This window comes from Camelus bactrianus, chromosome X (genome assembly GCF_048773025.1).
Source record: "Camelus bactrianus isolate YW-2024 breed Bactrian camel chromosome X, ASM4877302v1, whole genome shotgun sequence".
Classification (NCBI taxonomy): Eukaryota; Metazoa; Chordata; class Mammalia; order Artiodactyla; family Camelidae; genus Camelus; species Camelus bactrianus.
In genome coordinates, this window is record NC_133575.1 from 107233165 (window position 1) to 107251048 (window position 17884).

Sequence of the window (17884 nt, forward strand, 5' to 3'; positions counted from 1 at the left end):
GGGTGTTGGAGGTGGGAAGGGTATTAGAGAAAAATAGGCAAATACAAAATAGGCAAAAAAAATACAATTAAGGAAAATAATGAAGGGTTGGGAACTACTGCTTTCTGGAATCAGAAGGGCAACTAAGCAAGATTTTTGATGACCAAGTATGAACATGAAAATACTTCCACTCTTTTTATATCACCACATCCTCAAAACTGCACTGACAATGGATCACTGAAATTAACCAGAGCTCCAAAGTGAATTCAAATCATAAATAATTTCTACCCTTAGGGAAAAAATACATCCCCCCAAGAAAAAACCCTATAAAACAAGTAGGTCCAACACACCCTGAACTGAGTGTTGCAGAGGGAGCTTAGTCCCTCCTTTCTTAGGGATCCAAGCTTCCCATCCATCAAAGAATACAGACAAAATCTCTCAGACAGATGCTTCAGTCCAGGTCCTAATGTGATACTTCATCAATCCTGCATTCACTAAGGCCTTCTTGTACTGCTTGCTCTAAGTGAAACTGCTATTAATGGTGCCTTTCCACTAAATACTTTCAGATATGGTCTAAGATTCAGGCATGTTAAAGCCTACCCTGTGTTACGGTAACCTCATAACAACTCAGAATGGTATTTCTTGCTCACAGACTTCATTCAGGGCTTTATTCAAGTGGCACCTTCCCAGTGAGGCCTTCCTTTGTCACTCTATTGAAAAATTGCACCCTCTACCACCTGACACTTCTTACCCTCCTTCCCTGTTTTATTTTCCCTTTAACGCTCATCACTAGTGTAACAAGATACTGCAATTATTTATCATGTCTACTGTCTGCTCCCTGTCTACTGGTTGTCCTCTTCAACCTGTTCTTCCTTTCTTCCTGAGCACCTGGCTTTTCAGCTAGGAACTACATTTTCCTATCTCCCTTATGACTAGGGAGCACCATATGACTAAAATTTCGCCAAAGGTATGTGTATAATAGTGATGTGTGTCATTTTCCTAAAGAAGCTTGCCCCTGACCCCTCCTTTCGTCTAGCTGACTAGAACTTGAAAACCAAATGGTGAGGAAGGCAGAACTGCCCACTAGCCTGGGACCCTAGATCTCAGGAAACAGAGACTGCCTTCTTCCTCTGGGCTATTATGTGCCAGAGAAATAAAGATCCACCTTTTCCTGGCCATTGTATTTTGGAGCTCTTTGTTACACCAGCTTACCCTTTACCCTAACAATACCCTCCCACATTAAAATGTAAGGTCCACGGGGGCAGAGATGCTTGTCTGTTTTGCTCACCAGTGCACCCCTAGCAAGTAGAATAGTGCCTGACACATGGTAGAGCATTCAATAAACGTCCATGAACTGATTAAATAGACGACTTCATTGTTATCACTTGCACATCTTCCAACCACTTTGATGGCTTTAAGAAGTTCAGATTGCAAGATCCAAAATGCTCCTTAGACAGTGCCCCAGAAGTTCCTATACCCCATTCACTGCCACCTTTAGCCTCCCTCACTGAGTCTGCCCTTCAGTCCCCTCACTAGCGACCTTTTCAGCTTCCCAATGTGCCTGGCTCTTGCCCAACTCAGGGCCTCTGACCAAGCTTCTTGTGATATCTATTCCCAAACCCCTCTGCAGAAGTAGTCCCTCATTCCTTCAGTTATCTGATTACATGTCATTCCTCAGATGGAAATTGCTGGCTACCCTATCAAAAACAGGCCCTATTTATGTTATCTCTGTTTCTATTTCATTTTATTCATGAAAATGAGTAATTATAATACATGTTGGCTTATTTTTAAATTGCAAATTAGATGATAAGTCCCATAAGGGCATGAACCACTTTCATTTTTATTTACTACTTGATCCTCTTTGCCTAGCATAGTGCCTGACCAATTATAAGGGAGTCAATAAATGGAGGGCGGGTATAGCTCAGTGGTAGAGCACGTGCTTAGCATGAAATCCTGGGTTCAATCCCTAGGACCTCCATTAAAAAATAAATAAAGAGGTTCAAAACAAAAAAAGAAAGAAATCAATAAATGAACTCCACTAAAGATGCTGAGTGTTTTATTTTTAAATATTTTGAAGTAGACACAAATCAAAGCATATGTAGCTCTACCATAAATGTAGTCTTCAAATGTCCTTGACTACCAGCCTGATAATAATATAAGTTTCTATTTATGAGGATATAAACCAATGCACATTCTGGCATGTTTTTAATTGTTTTCCTAAAAGCATTATCATTCCTCCTTTCCACTATTAGTTTTTAGTTGCTAACGATCAGGTCGAATTTAAATTACTCCTATTTGCATGATGGACCAAGAGCAGCTTTTACCAGAATGTCTCAAATGCAGGTTCATATGGGCAAATGCAATTCAAAATAAATGATGATTATGTTTTGGCGGGATGCCAAATGGCCTCCCAGGACCTCAGACCCAAAGATCAAAGATCCTTTCATCTCTCAGGTCAAGGTTTCAGCTCATCAATTTGCTTGTGGATTATGTAATCTGAGGTGGCTCTCTAGAACTGTGTGGGTACCAGCCAAACCAGGCCCTCCAGAACACTCTGGAGGTATTCAGGAATGCAGACTTTTAAAAATGCTGTTTTTAAAAAATGCTATTTCCTTTGGTATCTTATCTGTGGATATATAAATATACACATAGGATAAAACTGCATAGAACTAAACGCACACACACAAATGAGTACAAGTCTAACTGGAGAAATCTGAATAAGATCAGTGGATATTATCAAAGTCAATACCCTGGTTGTGACATACCACAGTTTTGCAAGATGTTACCATTAGGAGAAACTGGGTAAAGAGTATACGGGATTTATTATTTCTTAAAACTGCATGTGATTTTACAATTATCACAATACAAATCTCAATTAAAAAGTGCTGCTTCAACACAGAAACTCTAGGATGCTGCAGGATTCAACTGGTTACTTTTCTGAAAAAAACAGGAAGGAAGAGGCCAGGGAAATGAGAGAAAGAGAAGTAAAGTAGGAGTGAATATGAAACTTCACAGTGGGAGAGATTACTAAAAGAACACTGCAATCTCTGAAAATACATCCTGTCTACTTCAGATCACAGTTGTTACAGAACACCTAGTTCAACCCCTGCACTTTAAAGTTCTGAAAATAATTTGCCAAATTTAAAAACTTTTAGAAAAAAGAAAAAGGAGACTAGCTTTCCAACTTTGGCATAGGGAAGGATTGCTTAAACAAGACACATAAAGCAGTAACTACAAAGAAAGAAACCAGGGTGGGGAGAGTATAGCTCAGTGGTAGAGTGCATACTTAGCATGTATGAGGTCCTGGGTTCAACCTCCAATACCTAGATTAAATAAACAAACAAACAAACCTAATACCCTCCCGTGCCAAAAAAAAAGGGGGGAAAGAAACCAAAACTTTAATTACATTAAAATTAAGGACTTCTTTACCAAAAGACATCCAAAAAAAAAAAATTGTGAAAAGGAGAAGCCACTAAGGTATTTGCAAAAAATGTAACCAATAAAGGATTAACCTCCTGAATATGAAAAGGACTCATAATTATGAATCAGCATGAGAAAGATAACCCAATAGAAAACAGTTAAAAGACATGAACTATTTCAGAGGGGAAACAAAAATGACCCATAAACATATGCAAAGATGTTTAACTTCATTAGTAATCAGAGAACTGACAAAATGTAAGTTAGACAATCTCAAGGGTAAAAATATGAAGCAATGGGAACTCACACATTGGTAGTGGGAGCGCATATTGGTAAAACCACTCTGAGGAACAATTTCACCTCGTTTTTTTTTTTTTTTAAAATAAAGGTACTGGGGATTGAACCCAGGACCTTGGGCATGCTAAGCATGTGCTCTACTACTGAGCTATGCCTACCCCCCAACAATTTCACCTCTTCTTGTAAAGTTGCACATTTCAAGACTTACCATTCTGTGTATGTATCTTCCTATATGTATGCCTGAATGTGTGTTTGTACATTTATATGTGTACCCTACATACACAACACACTGGGGGGGGGGTCCCTTTTATAAATATACAGTAAAAGACATATATTTTCTGGTCATAACAGAAAAAAAACACCCCTATAAATAACCTAAAGGTCCACTGATGACAAAGAATGGATAAATTCTAGTACATTCCCAAAGTGAAATATTATTCAGCAATGACAATGAGTAAACTATAGCTACAAAAAAACTTATGAAGAATATTGGCAATTTAATATTGAGTAAGAAAAAATAACCCAGTATACTATTCCTATAAACTCAAGAAAACTAAATAATATATTATCTAAATTTGTATATATGTTTAAACATTTTAAAGCAATAGAATGACTCACAGAAATAAGTTATAGAGTTGCAAAGGAGTCAAGTGGATGAGAAAAGGAAGTAGCACACAGGTAGAATTGGTAATGGTTTAATTCTGAGGTTGGGTTTAGGTATATGACTGCTCATTTTATTGTTATGCATATATTTAGCATGTATCCTTCTATATGCACTGACTATTACATTTTAAAAGGATAATTTCTTTAAGAAGGAAGTGATTTTCCCAAGACTATACTGCTGGTTAGTGGAGACACCAAAAGACAGAAGTTTCTAGGCCCACACTTCACAAAACTTTCACAATGCTAGGTATGTATTAGGAACTAAAGAGACATTTGTTAATGCAACATGAATTTCATGACTACATAAATTATTAATTCCAAACATGGATTCTATAAGTCCCTTAATATGTCTTCTGCTTTGATTTCATTTGATTTTACACTGATTACATTGCCTTCATTAGTATGTTTGATAAGTAGTATGCCTAAATTTGAACAAGAATATTTTAGTTAAACTGCCTGCATTTCAAAACAGGGATATATATTCTACCGACACTTTTCATCAAAACCTAGGATTTAACTCAAATTAACTATGATTATAACTTCAAAAATAGATTTTATTTACAGAATTCCATTTTATGGAACATTACTCAGCCATAGAAAAGAATGAAATAATGCCATTTGCAGCAACATGGATAGACCTAGAGATTATCATACTAAATGAAGTAAGTCAAAGTGGGGAGGGTATAGCTCAGTGGTATGGTAGAGCATGTGCTTAGCATACATGAGTTTCTGGGTTCAATCCCCAGTACCTCTATTAAAAACATAAATAAATAAAAATAAAAATAAAAATAAAAATAAAAATAAAAATAAAAATAAAAATAAAAATAAAACAAACCTAAATGAATTAAGTCACACAAAGATAAATATCATATGATACAACTCATATGTGGAATCTAAAATACGATACAAATGAATTTATTTACAAAACAGAAACAGACTCACAAACATAGAAAACAAAATTATGGTTACCAAAGGGGAAGTCGGGGAGAGATAAATTAGGAGTCTGGGATTAACAGATACACACTACTATATGTAAAATAGATAAACAACAAGGACTTAATAGCACAGAGAACTATATTCACTACCTTGTAATAACCTATAATGGAAAAGAATCTGAAAAATAATATTTATATAGCTGAATCACTTTGCTGTACATCAGAAACTAACACAATACTGTAAATCAACTATACTTCAATTAAAAAGAAAATATTTAAAGAAAAAAAGAAACACTCACCTAAAGTGGGGGGGAAGCGAAAAGAATTCCATTTTATGAAACTGCTCCCTTGCTATGGCTATTATCCTGTGGTTGAATCACTGGCTATAATAAACATAGCAAGCACCCAATTCAGTTCCACCATACAATTGGTTCTCAAATATGTACATATGAATTGTCTTCTTATGGGCGCCCCTCCTATCTCCTAGCAGCTGTGACTCAGCCATTCAAGTGCTGCCTCTCTATGTACCTCTGTGCAGCTAACTGTGTTCATGCGTAGAGGTGAGTAAGCGTCTTTGGGACTTAATGTCAGGTGCCCACTGGCAAAGACGACAGTGCTGGGACTGCCCAGGAAGGCTGCCCATCATACACCAAAAGTGTTCTCTCTTCCATTAGAGCTGTTAGCTAAGAGGTTAATATAATCAGACTGAGTTCAGTTCTAGAGAACAGTACTAACAAAGGCATGGGGCTACATCTGATCCCCAGACATTCAGGTAGTGTAAAACCAAAGTACAACCACCAATTAAAAGCCCATGAACAGCATGAACAGCACTTCCTAAAATTTGTCATTGTTCCCATTTTAAAGTACAGACAATTTAGTTCACACTCATTACTATTAAAGAAGTAAAATTTGGGGCAGAGTACAGTCAAATGAGCAACCAAGAGACGGAGACCTAAAGAGTAACAGAGATAACCCAATAGAAAATAGTAAAAAAACAAACAAACAAACAAACAAAAAAAACCAAAAAACAAAAAAACCCCACTATTAGACTATGAAGCCTAAACATTATATGAAATTATAAATCTGGGAGAGAACTTAAATATAGACGACTGGGGAGCCCTTGCAGTTCACAGAAGAGGAAATTGAGGATGTAGGTTATAGAGCTGAGCCTGGAATTTCTATTTCTGAACTCCATCTTGGACAAGCCATCTGTCCTCTCTCTGTCCATTTCTTCAGCTGTAAAATGAAGAGGCTAGGTGACTAAAAGGTCTCCAAGATCCTTCACCAGTCCTAGAACTTGCAGACCATGTAGCAGTCCAAGCTCTTCATTTTACAGGTGGTAAGGCTAGCAAACTACAGTTATTTACGGGACAGTCTTTCATTCCTGGTCTATACACACTTTAGATTCATTCGTTCATCTTCACATGATCCTAGGACATAAGTGTAATGTTAATTTTATGTGTCATCTTGACCGGGCCACCCTGAAAGTGCCCAGATATTTGGTCAAACATTATTCTGGGTGTACCTGTAAGGGTACTCCTGGAAGAGATTAATATTTGAGTCGGTAGACAGAGTAAAGCAGGGTGCCCTCCATAACGTGAGTGGACCTCATTAATTCAGTTGAAGGCCTAAACAGAACAACAAGACTGACCTTCCTTTGAGTAAAGGGCAACTCCTCCTGCCTAATGGCCTTTAAGCTGGGACACTGGTTTAACTGGCCTCCCGACTTGAACTGAAGCACTGGTTTCTCCTGGGTATTTATTAAGCCTGCTAGCCTTTGGACTGAAGCTTACATTATCAGCTCTCCAGGTTCGCAGGCCCTCCCACTAGGGCTGCAGCTACATCACGGGCTCTCCTGGGTCTCTAGCTTGCTGACTGCAAATCTTGGGACTTGTCAGCCTCCATAATCGTATGAGCTAATTCCTTATAAGTTTCTCTGTATGTGTATGTGTGTGTGTGTATGTGTATGAAGAAATTTATTTATATATTTACATATAAATAAAATAGTAAATATATAGGTATTTACACACACACACACCATATTGACTGTTTCTTTAGAGAACTCTAATAAGCAAATGTGTATAATGAATTAGTGCTTGAAATGCACTTAAAACAGTGCCAGCAATTTACTTCTCGGGTTTTAGCTGTTATCATAATGGTAAGAAGGCAAAGACAACTTACAACTAAAACAATTCCATAAACCTGCAATACATCAATGAAGTCACAGATGAGTAATTCAAGGCACTGAATGGAATAGTTGTTTCTGCACACAGACAAGAGAACACAGATGCCTACACTGAAGGTAAAATAAAAAACTTATTTCAAATTTTGATCCATATGAAATCATAAGATTATTTTCATCCTGATGTATTAAGGGCTTAAATGAGACTCCTAGCTACTACCATTTTTGGATATCTGGTACCCAGCAAAACTACAATAAACTCATAAAAATAATGACATTAGAAGTACTTACACATCGATAAAACTGTTCCTTAAATTTAAAAAACAAGTATTTGTTAAAATAGCTAGACTAAAAAGTTATCAGGAAGATTTACAAAATGAAAAAATACTTTAATCAGTAAATACCTCATTTCTTATTTATAGAGAAGTGAATACTTTTAAAAGTATAATAGCAAACTTCAAGACAGTCAATATTGCAAGTATGTGTACAATGGGGATACTCATAAAGTTATTCATTAAGTACATCAGAGAACACTAAATACTTAAAAATATAATGAAAAAGAGATGATATTGTATATATTACAAAACACAGCATGCTAGAGGAAATGGCTTCATTTCTAAAATATGAGTACAGATAATTTTTAAAAACTGAACACAACAGTGATGGCTAAAGACTGGACAATTTTATCCCAGTCAAGCTCTAAAAGTCTGATTACAAATGGGAAACATGATTAAAAATACAGATAGGAATCAAATTTCATTCATTCAGCAAATATTTATTGAGCAAATGTCAGGCAGTAAAGCATCAGTGACACAGCAATAAGCAAAAATGATGACAATTCTTATCTTCATGGAATTTACTACGTAGAGGGAAGCTTGATACTATATAAGTTAGCAAGCAAATATAGAGTCATTGTGAGAAGAGTATAAAGGAAAGGTTCATAGTGCTATGAGGACCTGGGAAACTGCCACTTCCTTAGGGAAATAACAATCAAGTTGAGCCCTGAGAGATGAGTAAGAGTTCAGGCAACTGACTAAAGAAGAGAAGTTTTCCTGGGCACATATTGGGAGAAAACTCTAGTTCAAAAAGACACATGCACCCCAGTGTTCACAGCAGCACTATTTACAATAGCCAAGACATGGAAACAACCTAAATGTCCATTAACAGATGAATGGATAAAGAAAATGTGGTGTGTGTGTGTATGTATATATGTGTGTATGTGTGTGTATATATATATATATATATATACATACATACATATATATACACACATACATACACAATGGAACACTACTCAGCCATAAAAAGGAATGAAATAGTGTCATTTGCAGCAACATGGATGGACTGACCTAGAGATGATCATACTAAGTGAAGTCAATCAGACAGAGAAAGACAAATACCATATATCATCACTTACATATGGAATCTACAAAAATGACACAAACGAACTTATTTACAAAACAGAAAGAGACTGATAAGCATAGAAAACAAACTTAAGATTACCAAGGGGGAAAGGGAAGGGAAGGATAAATTGGGAGTTTGGGGTTGGCTGATACAAACTACTATGCACAGGATAAACACGGTTCTACTGTACAGCACAGGGAACTATAGTCAATGGCTTGTAGTAACCTATAATGAAAAAGAATATGTATATATATACATATGTATAACTGAATCACTACGACTATACACCAGAAACTAATACAACATTGTAAATCAACTATACTTCAATTAAAAAAATAAAGGAGAGAAGTTTACTAGACAAGGGAAATGGTATATACAAGCCCTTTGACAGATGAAACAGAAAAAGTGAGGATGACTTTTTGCTGAAACAGAAAAATCCACCCTAAAATTCACATAGAATCTCAAAGGACCTTGAACAGCCAAAACAATCTTGAAAAAGAATAAAGTTGGAGGCCTCATACTTTCTGATTTCAAAACTTATAAAACTATGGTAATCAAAACCATGTAGTACCAGCACAAAGGAAGACATATTGACCAACAGAACAGAATACAGAGGCCCAGAAATGCACTCTCACATATACGGTCAAATCATCTTTCACTAGGGTGTCAAGGCCACTCAGTGGGGAAAGAAGGCTCTTTTCAACAAGTGGCATTGGGAAAACTGGATATCCACATGCAAAAGAATCAGGTTAGACCCTTACCTTATATGACATACAGAAATTCAATTCAAAATGGATTAAAGATCTAAATGTAGGACCTAAGACAATAAAAATCGTAGAAGAAAACACAGGGGAAAAGCTTCATAACATTGGATTTGGCAATGATTTCTTAGATATGACACTAAAAAAGCATGGACAACAAAAGCAGAAAGGGACAAATGGGACTCCATCAAGTTTAAGAACACCTGTGCATCAAAGGAAACAATCAAAAGAGTAAAAAGGCAAATTATTGAATGGAAGAAAATATTTGGAAATCATATATTTGATAAAGGGTTCACATCTAGCATATATAAAGAACTCCTATAATTCAACAGCAACAACAAAAAAACTTGATAAAAAATGAGCAAACCACTTGAATAGACACTTCTCCAAAGATGATATACAAATGGCCAAAAGCATATGAAAATATGTTCAACATCACCAATCATCAGAGAAATGCAAATTTAAACCACAACAAGATACTACTACATGCCCATTAGGATGGCTCCTACCAAAAAACCCCAAAACCAAAAAAGGTGTTGGTGAGGATGTGGAGAAACTGGAACTCTTCTGCAATGGTGATAGGAATGTAAAATGGTGAAGCTGCTATGGAAAATAGTACACAGATATCTCAAAAAATTAAACGTAAAACTGCCATATGATTCAGTAATCCCATTCCTGGGTATTCACCCAAAAGAATTAGAACTAGGATCTCAAAGAAATATTTGCACACCTTTGTTAATAGCAGCATTAGTCACAAGAGGTGGAAGGAGCCCAAATGTCCATCAGTAGATGGCTGGATAAACAAAATGCACTATATATATAACAAAATACCATTCAGCCTTAAAAAGAAAGACAATCATGTCATGCTACAGCACGGATGAACCAACCTTGAGGCCATTACGCTAAGTGAAATAAACCAGTCACAATAAGAAAAATATGATAGGATTCCATTAATTATGAGGTATCTAAAATAGTCAAATTCATAAAAACAGGAAGTAGAATGGTGGTTGCCAGGGGCTGGGGAAAAGGAAGGGTTGGGACTAACAGCTTATAGGTACAGTGTTTCTTTTTGGGGTGATGGAAATGTCCGGAATTAGATCATAGTGATGGCTGCAGAATATAATGAATATACTAAAAACCCACATGCAAACTTTAAGATGGTGAATTTATCATGTGAATTATATCTCAATTTTAAAAAATGAAAGAAGTAAAAGTGAATACTCTCTGGATAAAGACCTGACCAGTATTGGAAAGTCACTGAAGGCTCTCAGATACATATTTGTAAAAAAAATCCTTCTGATGCTGTGCAGAGGATGGAATGGAGGGGGCAGGACTAGAGATCATCTATTGGCAACGGTCCAGATAAGTGACAGTGGTAGCTTGGATGGTGGTAGGGATGGGAAAGCAGAGAAGGGGAAGGATCTGAGAACTCTTTCAGAAACAGAATCTACTGGATTTGCTGAGATTAGACGTAGGAAATGAAGGGAAAGGGAGTACTAAGGATGAGTGCTAGGTTTCGAGCTTGAACTGCTGGGTAGGGGATGGTGCCATTTGTTGAAAGAGGAAAGACGGGAGGAGGAACAAACACAAAAGAGGAGGGAGCTGATGCCTTGGACTAGAGTGGCAGTCGTGATGATAAAGAAAAGTAGTATCAACAGCATGTGGTGATGCATGGTTATTTGAGAATAAGATGTAATTCATGCTCTGGTAAGAGGTGACCAATGACATGGTCAGGTCTGAATGTCTATTAAGAGCCATGCTGGCTGGCGACAGTGAAACAGAAGTGTTACTGTAAGGAATGTGCTCCTGGACAAAGGCCTGATCCCCAGCCTTTTAAATGACCTTTTAAATGACCACTAGTCCTCAGGATAAACTACCATGCTGTCCCTACGTAGTGAAGTTTCTGAAAGTATGCAGTTACTATGTAAGCAAGACAACTAAATAACCAATTATATAATATTATATGAAGCAGGGTCATAAAATATTACCCAAAAGCTTATTCCATCCTGGTTCCTTTACCAAATCAGAAAATTGAGGACCACCATCACTGGAGTCAAGGATTTCAGAAAAGAGGACTACAGAGAGATTCCTATAGCTACTGCTGTGGAAACGAAAGTCGCCTGATGTCCACTTTTAGTGCTCCCTTTCTTAAGTCTAAGTTTCACCACAGTAAACAGAAGGCACTTGAAGATTAAGGTTTCGGTCTTCCTGCTGCGTTTAGAGTTGGAACCTAAGCCATCTAACGCTCTAAGCGCCACAAGCAATAACTCTGCCTGACTGCTCAGGTAACTGCCTCCTCCTGTAATGAGGCTGCTGATCCCAAGAATCCCATGAACTTCAATCCTTTGGGTTTCCTACCACCTAGTTCACCTGTCACCTCCTCTACAAATCCCTCCTCCTCCACTCACTGCTGCCAGAGTGAGATCAGGGCCTTCATCTGAATGCCTGTGGCACTTAATGTGTGTGCCTTCAAGAGGTCAGCACTCATGACCTACTGCCTTATGAGGAGGTCAGTCCTGTGTGTGGTCTTCCATCTCTAAAACACTGCGAGCTACTGGAAATGGGCTGTGCCTTAACATACCTCTAATAGCACCCAAGTAGGGCATGAGTGTTCAAAGGAAGCTTTTGATTCATATGAATATTTTCAGAAAAGAAGCCAGAGTAAATTGTGCACTACACTATAGATCCCTTAATCTATGTTACTGCAAACAACATTAATTGTGAAACTTAAAGAACAACCCCACTGCTTACACAACAGGTGTAACTTACATAATCTGCTCTACCCAGCTGTTACTTATTTGTGACCGTTCCCTCCTGATTTCTGCTCCTCGTTGATCTGCAGGATTACTGCATCTTCCAGCATGATTTCCTGATTTATTCCTTGCCCAAATCATAAAAGAACTATTAATTTTCCTTCTTGATAAGTTTTAAAAAGGCTGAAAGTTACAAATAACCAGAGAGATATCCCTGGTTTTCCATGCCCATAAAATTAAAAAAACAATCCTGGAGTAAAATAATATTTATAAATATTGCCATAAAATTCATACACTAGCCCAAGAATTTTATTTTTTCCTTTTGGCAGTTTTTCCTATATAGTCATCCTTAACTAAATACTCTTCAGTACACCCACCCTTTGGAATTGTGTTATCCAAAAGGATTTTTTAAATCAGGTGCCTATGAGCTCAAAACTAGCTATGTATACAGAATGGGATGAAGAAATGATGCAAATGAGTGTTGGGACTATGGGTAAATGGATGGAACATGGAGGAGTGGGGGCAGTAACAAAAGTCCCAAAGTCAGAAAAAATGAAAATCCACGAACTTAGTGATGCTCCAGAGAGGAAACCAGCAAGTGTTGACGCTAAACTGGCAGAAACATCAATACTTCCTGGCTCCCCCACTGGGGGCATCAATTTACCACCGGCAGGCTGCTCTTCTGGTGCAAGTGACAAATAGTGAATGCGTTCAACGATATGGAAAGGAATGACATCCAGATGCATGTGTGCACAGCAATGAAAAGGTGGTGATTGCTGGGAGTCTCAGTTCTGCTGCTTGACTATCTTCATGACCAAGGGCAAGTCATTTCCCTTCACTGAAAAATACCAGGATCTCCTAACAGTGTGTAGGAAAAAGTTAAGATAGTAGGCCTGAGACTGATATTCTTAAAAAGGCCTGCTTGAAAGGTTGGTACTCAGCTGGTGTCTGGGGAAGTGGGTTTTGAGAAGGTCCCTACCATGCTAACTGATACAGTTTACACTGAATACCTGTTTTCCTTCTGGGAGTCTGAAATTTGGGGAGGTACTAGGCAGAGGGTGTCCATGTGGCCCTGGGCACTGAGTCCTGAATAAGCTTCCGTGGTAGACAACTCACTGCTGGAGGAATGAAGCACAACCTGCGGGACTCCAGCGGGAGAGGACTGTTGGCAGCTGCCTGCTTTCCTCCAGACTTGGCCTCATGAGCCTTTTCCCTCTGCTGACTTTGCTTTGTAGCCTTTTGCTGTAATACATCACAGCTGTGAGTAGAATTAACGCTGAATCCTGTGAGTTCTGCCAGTAAACCACCGAACCCGGCCGTGGTTCTGGGGACCACCCCCAAAACTGGTATACTATATATAGTGTTGAATAGCCCACCAAACGTTTCCAACAACCTTGCGAAGTAGGTATTACGTTCATTCTATAGATGAAGAAAGTAAAGTTCAGAGAGGAGAGCGGAGTGTACACAGAAAAATATTTCTGTGTTTATTAAATACAGGTGTTCTCAAATTTGAGTGACCAGAGAACCACCTAGAGTGCCTGCTAAAAATGCAGTTTCCTGGGACCTATCACCTGAGACTTGGATTCCGTAGGTTAAGAATATGTATTCTAATAAGCTTCCCAGATGACTTGTATGCAAGTAGTCCGATGACCACATTTGAGGAACACCTTAATGTATATGAACTATAGTACCCAATTCCCAAGCTAGGCAGAACGAGGACTTGGACTAACCCTTTTAACAAGGTTAAGGCTCTTTTCACAGCAAAACGACTTTCAAATCCCTCAAACTGCACAGCTCCTCGGGTTATTCTGCCGTCTCACTGCAGGTATCCACCCAGCTGATGGCAATTGGGTACAAACAGAGGACCGTATGTTACATTCCCAGCATCAGCTACTAAGTGGTATCTTGAATCCAAATAATGCACATTTGCCATAAAAGTCAAAAGACATACAACTCTTGGAGAGTTAACACTGCGGCTTTGGTTTTCAAAAATATTCGATGTGCTGGTGGGATGGGAAAATAAAAGCTTATGCATGGGATTTAAACAAAAAGGATATGAATTTGCTTACAATTTTAGAAGTTAAGGACAGTATACTAATTATAGTTTTCTACGAATGGCCAAGAAAGGGGAGTTCACTAAAGATAATCTTTCTGGCCAATTGAAAAAACAACCTCAAGTAAATGTTAAACTTTTTCTCATTACTTTTTAAGTGGGCATGAAAGTATTATTCTTTCTCATTTAGAATGAATATAGTGTGGTAGTTTGTCAACTGAAAGGATGTTATTTTCAGTGGTATGCACTTACTAGTAGCCCAGTCTGAAATGCCTAAGCTTCTTGGTAGCTGCTCATTTTTCAACTGTTAATTACAGACTCAGACTGTGTTATCAACTCCAAAAAGTATTTATTGAGCATCTACTGTTTATCTGATGCTATGCTAAAGGCATAATCATCAAGAAGATGGCTCTGATTTCCCAATACCTAAGTGAAGAAGAAGAGACTAGGAAAATACAGCCACCATAATATTTTAAGACAACATATAATGGAGGAGCCTAAAAAAAATACACAGTATCTGCTTTACAGAGTAGTCCTCACCAATCCTCCCATATTCTATTAGATAAATATGGGGCAAAAAATGGGTAACAATCTGTATTTCACAAATACATATTAACCTACCAAATCTGTATAGCCACAGTCCAACATTATCTGTGAAGCACAGATAATCAAGAAGTCAGCCGAACCAGCAATCCCTCCGCACACTGCAGTAATTGAGGGGGCTGTCTGCCAATATGCTGGCATAGGGCATCCTGAGCCCGTATCTGCAGTGCTGAGCATTCATCATTAAATTGCGGTAGTGTTAACATATGCTGCAGCCATGCTAATGTTTGTTTGACAATCAACCACTAATCTACCCTTACACCAGGCCAGGAAGGTTAAGTGTTAAGTGAATGGAAATGAACTTGAAAACAGCACCTAATTCACTTCCTCAAGCCACCCAACCAGAAACCTCCCCCCGCCCAGTCTCAAGAATTCCAGATGCAAAAGATTAAACCATATAAAGCACTACAGATGTACAAGAAACTGCACCACCTGGGGAAAAAAAAAAAACCCATTGTGTCCCATGCTTTCACCCTCTTTGGGAGAACCAATCAACCATGTTAGACAAGCTGTCAGCCTTAATGATTTTTTTTTCCATCACAAACCAGTATTTGAATTCTCTCCTGGGCTAGTTCTTTGCATATCATCCAGACACAGGAATGTTGGTTATGGTTCTCCCAGGGGCCACTGGCCATCCTTTACCTCCCAGAACCCACTGCCCAGCTGCCGGTCAACTGGCAGCCTGGATGAGGAAACAAGCTCATTTGGACAGTTACATCAATATGAAAATAGCCAGCTACACCTGCTCAAATCACACATCTGCTAAAAGCTCATTAAGAGCACTGGAAACTACCTGATTTGTAGGCACTCAATATTACCCACTAACGGGCTGAATTACAACAATAATCACCAACAGGAGCAAACAGTAAACCCTTATAGAAAGTATTTAGAAGATATTCAGAGTTTTATGTTGCTTAATCAGTAAGACAGGTCAGGAAAAGGACAAAACTTGTCTCCAAGTTATTTAACATTTCTTTCAAGTAACAGTGATTCATTCCTAAATAGGTTTCCCACTTTACAAGGCTCAGGCTAACATCTATTTGCAAAAGAGCAGTTTGCCATGTATAGGTCACAGTGAAGGTGTCCAAAGCAACAAATTCTTTTTTATCTGAAATCCAAGCAACCAGAAAATAACCGAGATTGTTCACTCTATTTCTGGTAGAAAGAGAAATGACAAGTTAGTATATAATAGTAACTTATTCACAAAAAGCAAGTTGCGTGGTATGTCGCAAATGTGTTACCGAGCAGTCAACACATCCCCCGAATCTACAGCCGTGCATGTAATGACAGTTAAAGCTCCTGAAGACAGGGACTTTGTTTGTCTTGCTCACCAATGTGTCCCAAGGCCGACCACAGTGCCCAATACCTAACAGCTGCTCAGTGAATATTTGTTGAATGAAATAGTGCTCTGCAAGATCATAAAATGGTGTAATCATCTAAGATTTGCTACAATCAGTATAGCATCCTCATTAGATATATTTATTCTAATACTTAAAAAATTGGTAATCAGTATATGGCATAACTCAATGTTCAGGTTCTGATCACAGTTCCAATGTGGGGGGTGGTCCCAGCACCAACAAGCAATTCTCAGACACCAGCTGGGTGTCCTATAATTCAACTCAATTCTGACACTATCTACCCGGAGATGGCATCAGATACCCCAGGTTAAGGTCTCAGCCCTAAGACGCCCCCCGCCTCCCCCGCCCCACTTCCTATGCCAGTAGCAAGTCCAGGATGTCACCAGTGTTTCTGACCAACTCACTACAAACTGGAGGTTCCAACAACCCCCACCTTGGGTTTCAGACACCAGCCTCAAATCCAGGTAGTTATCTGTACTTCTGACCAACTGGCTGTAAGTCAGAGGTTCCTACAACCTCCTCCTTGGGTTTGATTAATTTGCTAGAGAGGCTCACAGAACTCAGAGAAACATTTTACTTACTAGATTACCTGTTTATTATAAAAGGATGTAACTCAGGAACAGCCAGACGGAAGAGAAGTAGAGGGCAAGGTGTGTGGAAGGGGCACAGAGCTTCCATGCCCTCTCCAGGTGAGCCACTCTCCCGTATCTCCACAAGTTCACCAACCCGGAAGCTCTCCAAACCCCGTCTTTCTGGATTTTTACAGAGACTTCATTACATAGGCAAGACTGACTAACCCACTGGCCATTGGTGACTGAACTCCATCACCAAGTCCTCTCCATCCCCTAGAAATCTGCAGGGGTGGGTCGAGGTGGGACTGAAAGTTCCAACCCTCCTCTGGTACCCAGCCCTCAACCTGAGGTGCTTTCCCAAAGTTACCTCATTAACGTAATAAGCCATCCTTATTGCTCTCATCACCAGAAATTCCAAGAGATTTAGGAGCTCTGTGCCAGAAACAGGGACAAAGACCAAATATATATTTGTTATTATAAAACACAGTATCACATCCAATTAACTGGAACTCCTCATTCTCATAAGGAAGGATTTACTATAAATATCACTGCCTATAAGTAGAAGTTATTATTTATGTGAAACATAAAAATTGTTCATTCAACAAATATTTATCCAACACCTACCATGCACCAGGCACTGCGCCAACTGTCCCTGCCCCCAGCAGCTTTCACAGTCTAGGGCAGCCTTTCTCAATTGGAATTCCTCATCTCCAGGTGCGAATGGGAGATAAGTATCACACACAAAGGATTCCCTAGGGCACTAGGGGTTGCTTCTCTCCTGGTTGAGAAAGACTAATAATGTAGGGTGTCACACAAGTTAAAAGGAAATTACAATATAATATGATAATAAAAGGTTGCTTTTAGTAGGGTCAAATTTACCTGTTAAACTATGAACTACCTGGTAGGA

The 17884-nt window shown here is 38.6% G+C and overlaps 1 protein-coding gene across 9 annotated transcripts in view; it reads right to left on the bottom strand.

The window, feature by feature from the left end:
- The window catches only part of ATP11C (ATPase phospholipid transporting 11C (ATP11C blood group)), a 152544-nt gene that overhangs the window by 129776 nt on the left and 4884 nt on the right, over positions 1 to 17884 (bottom strand). The gene's annotated exons all lie outside the window — the stretch shown is intronic.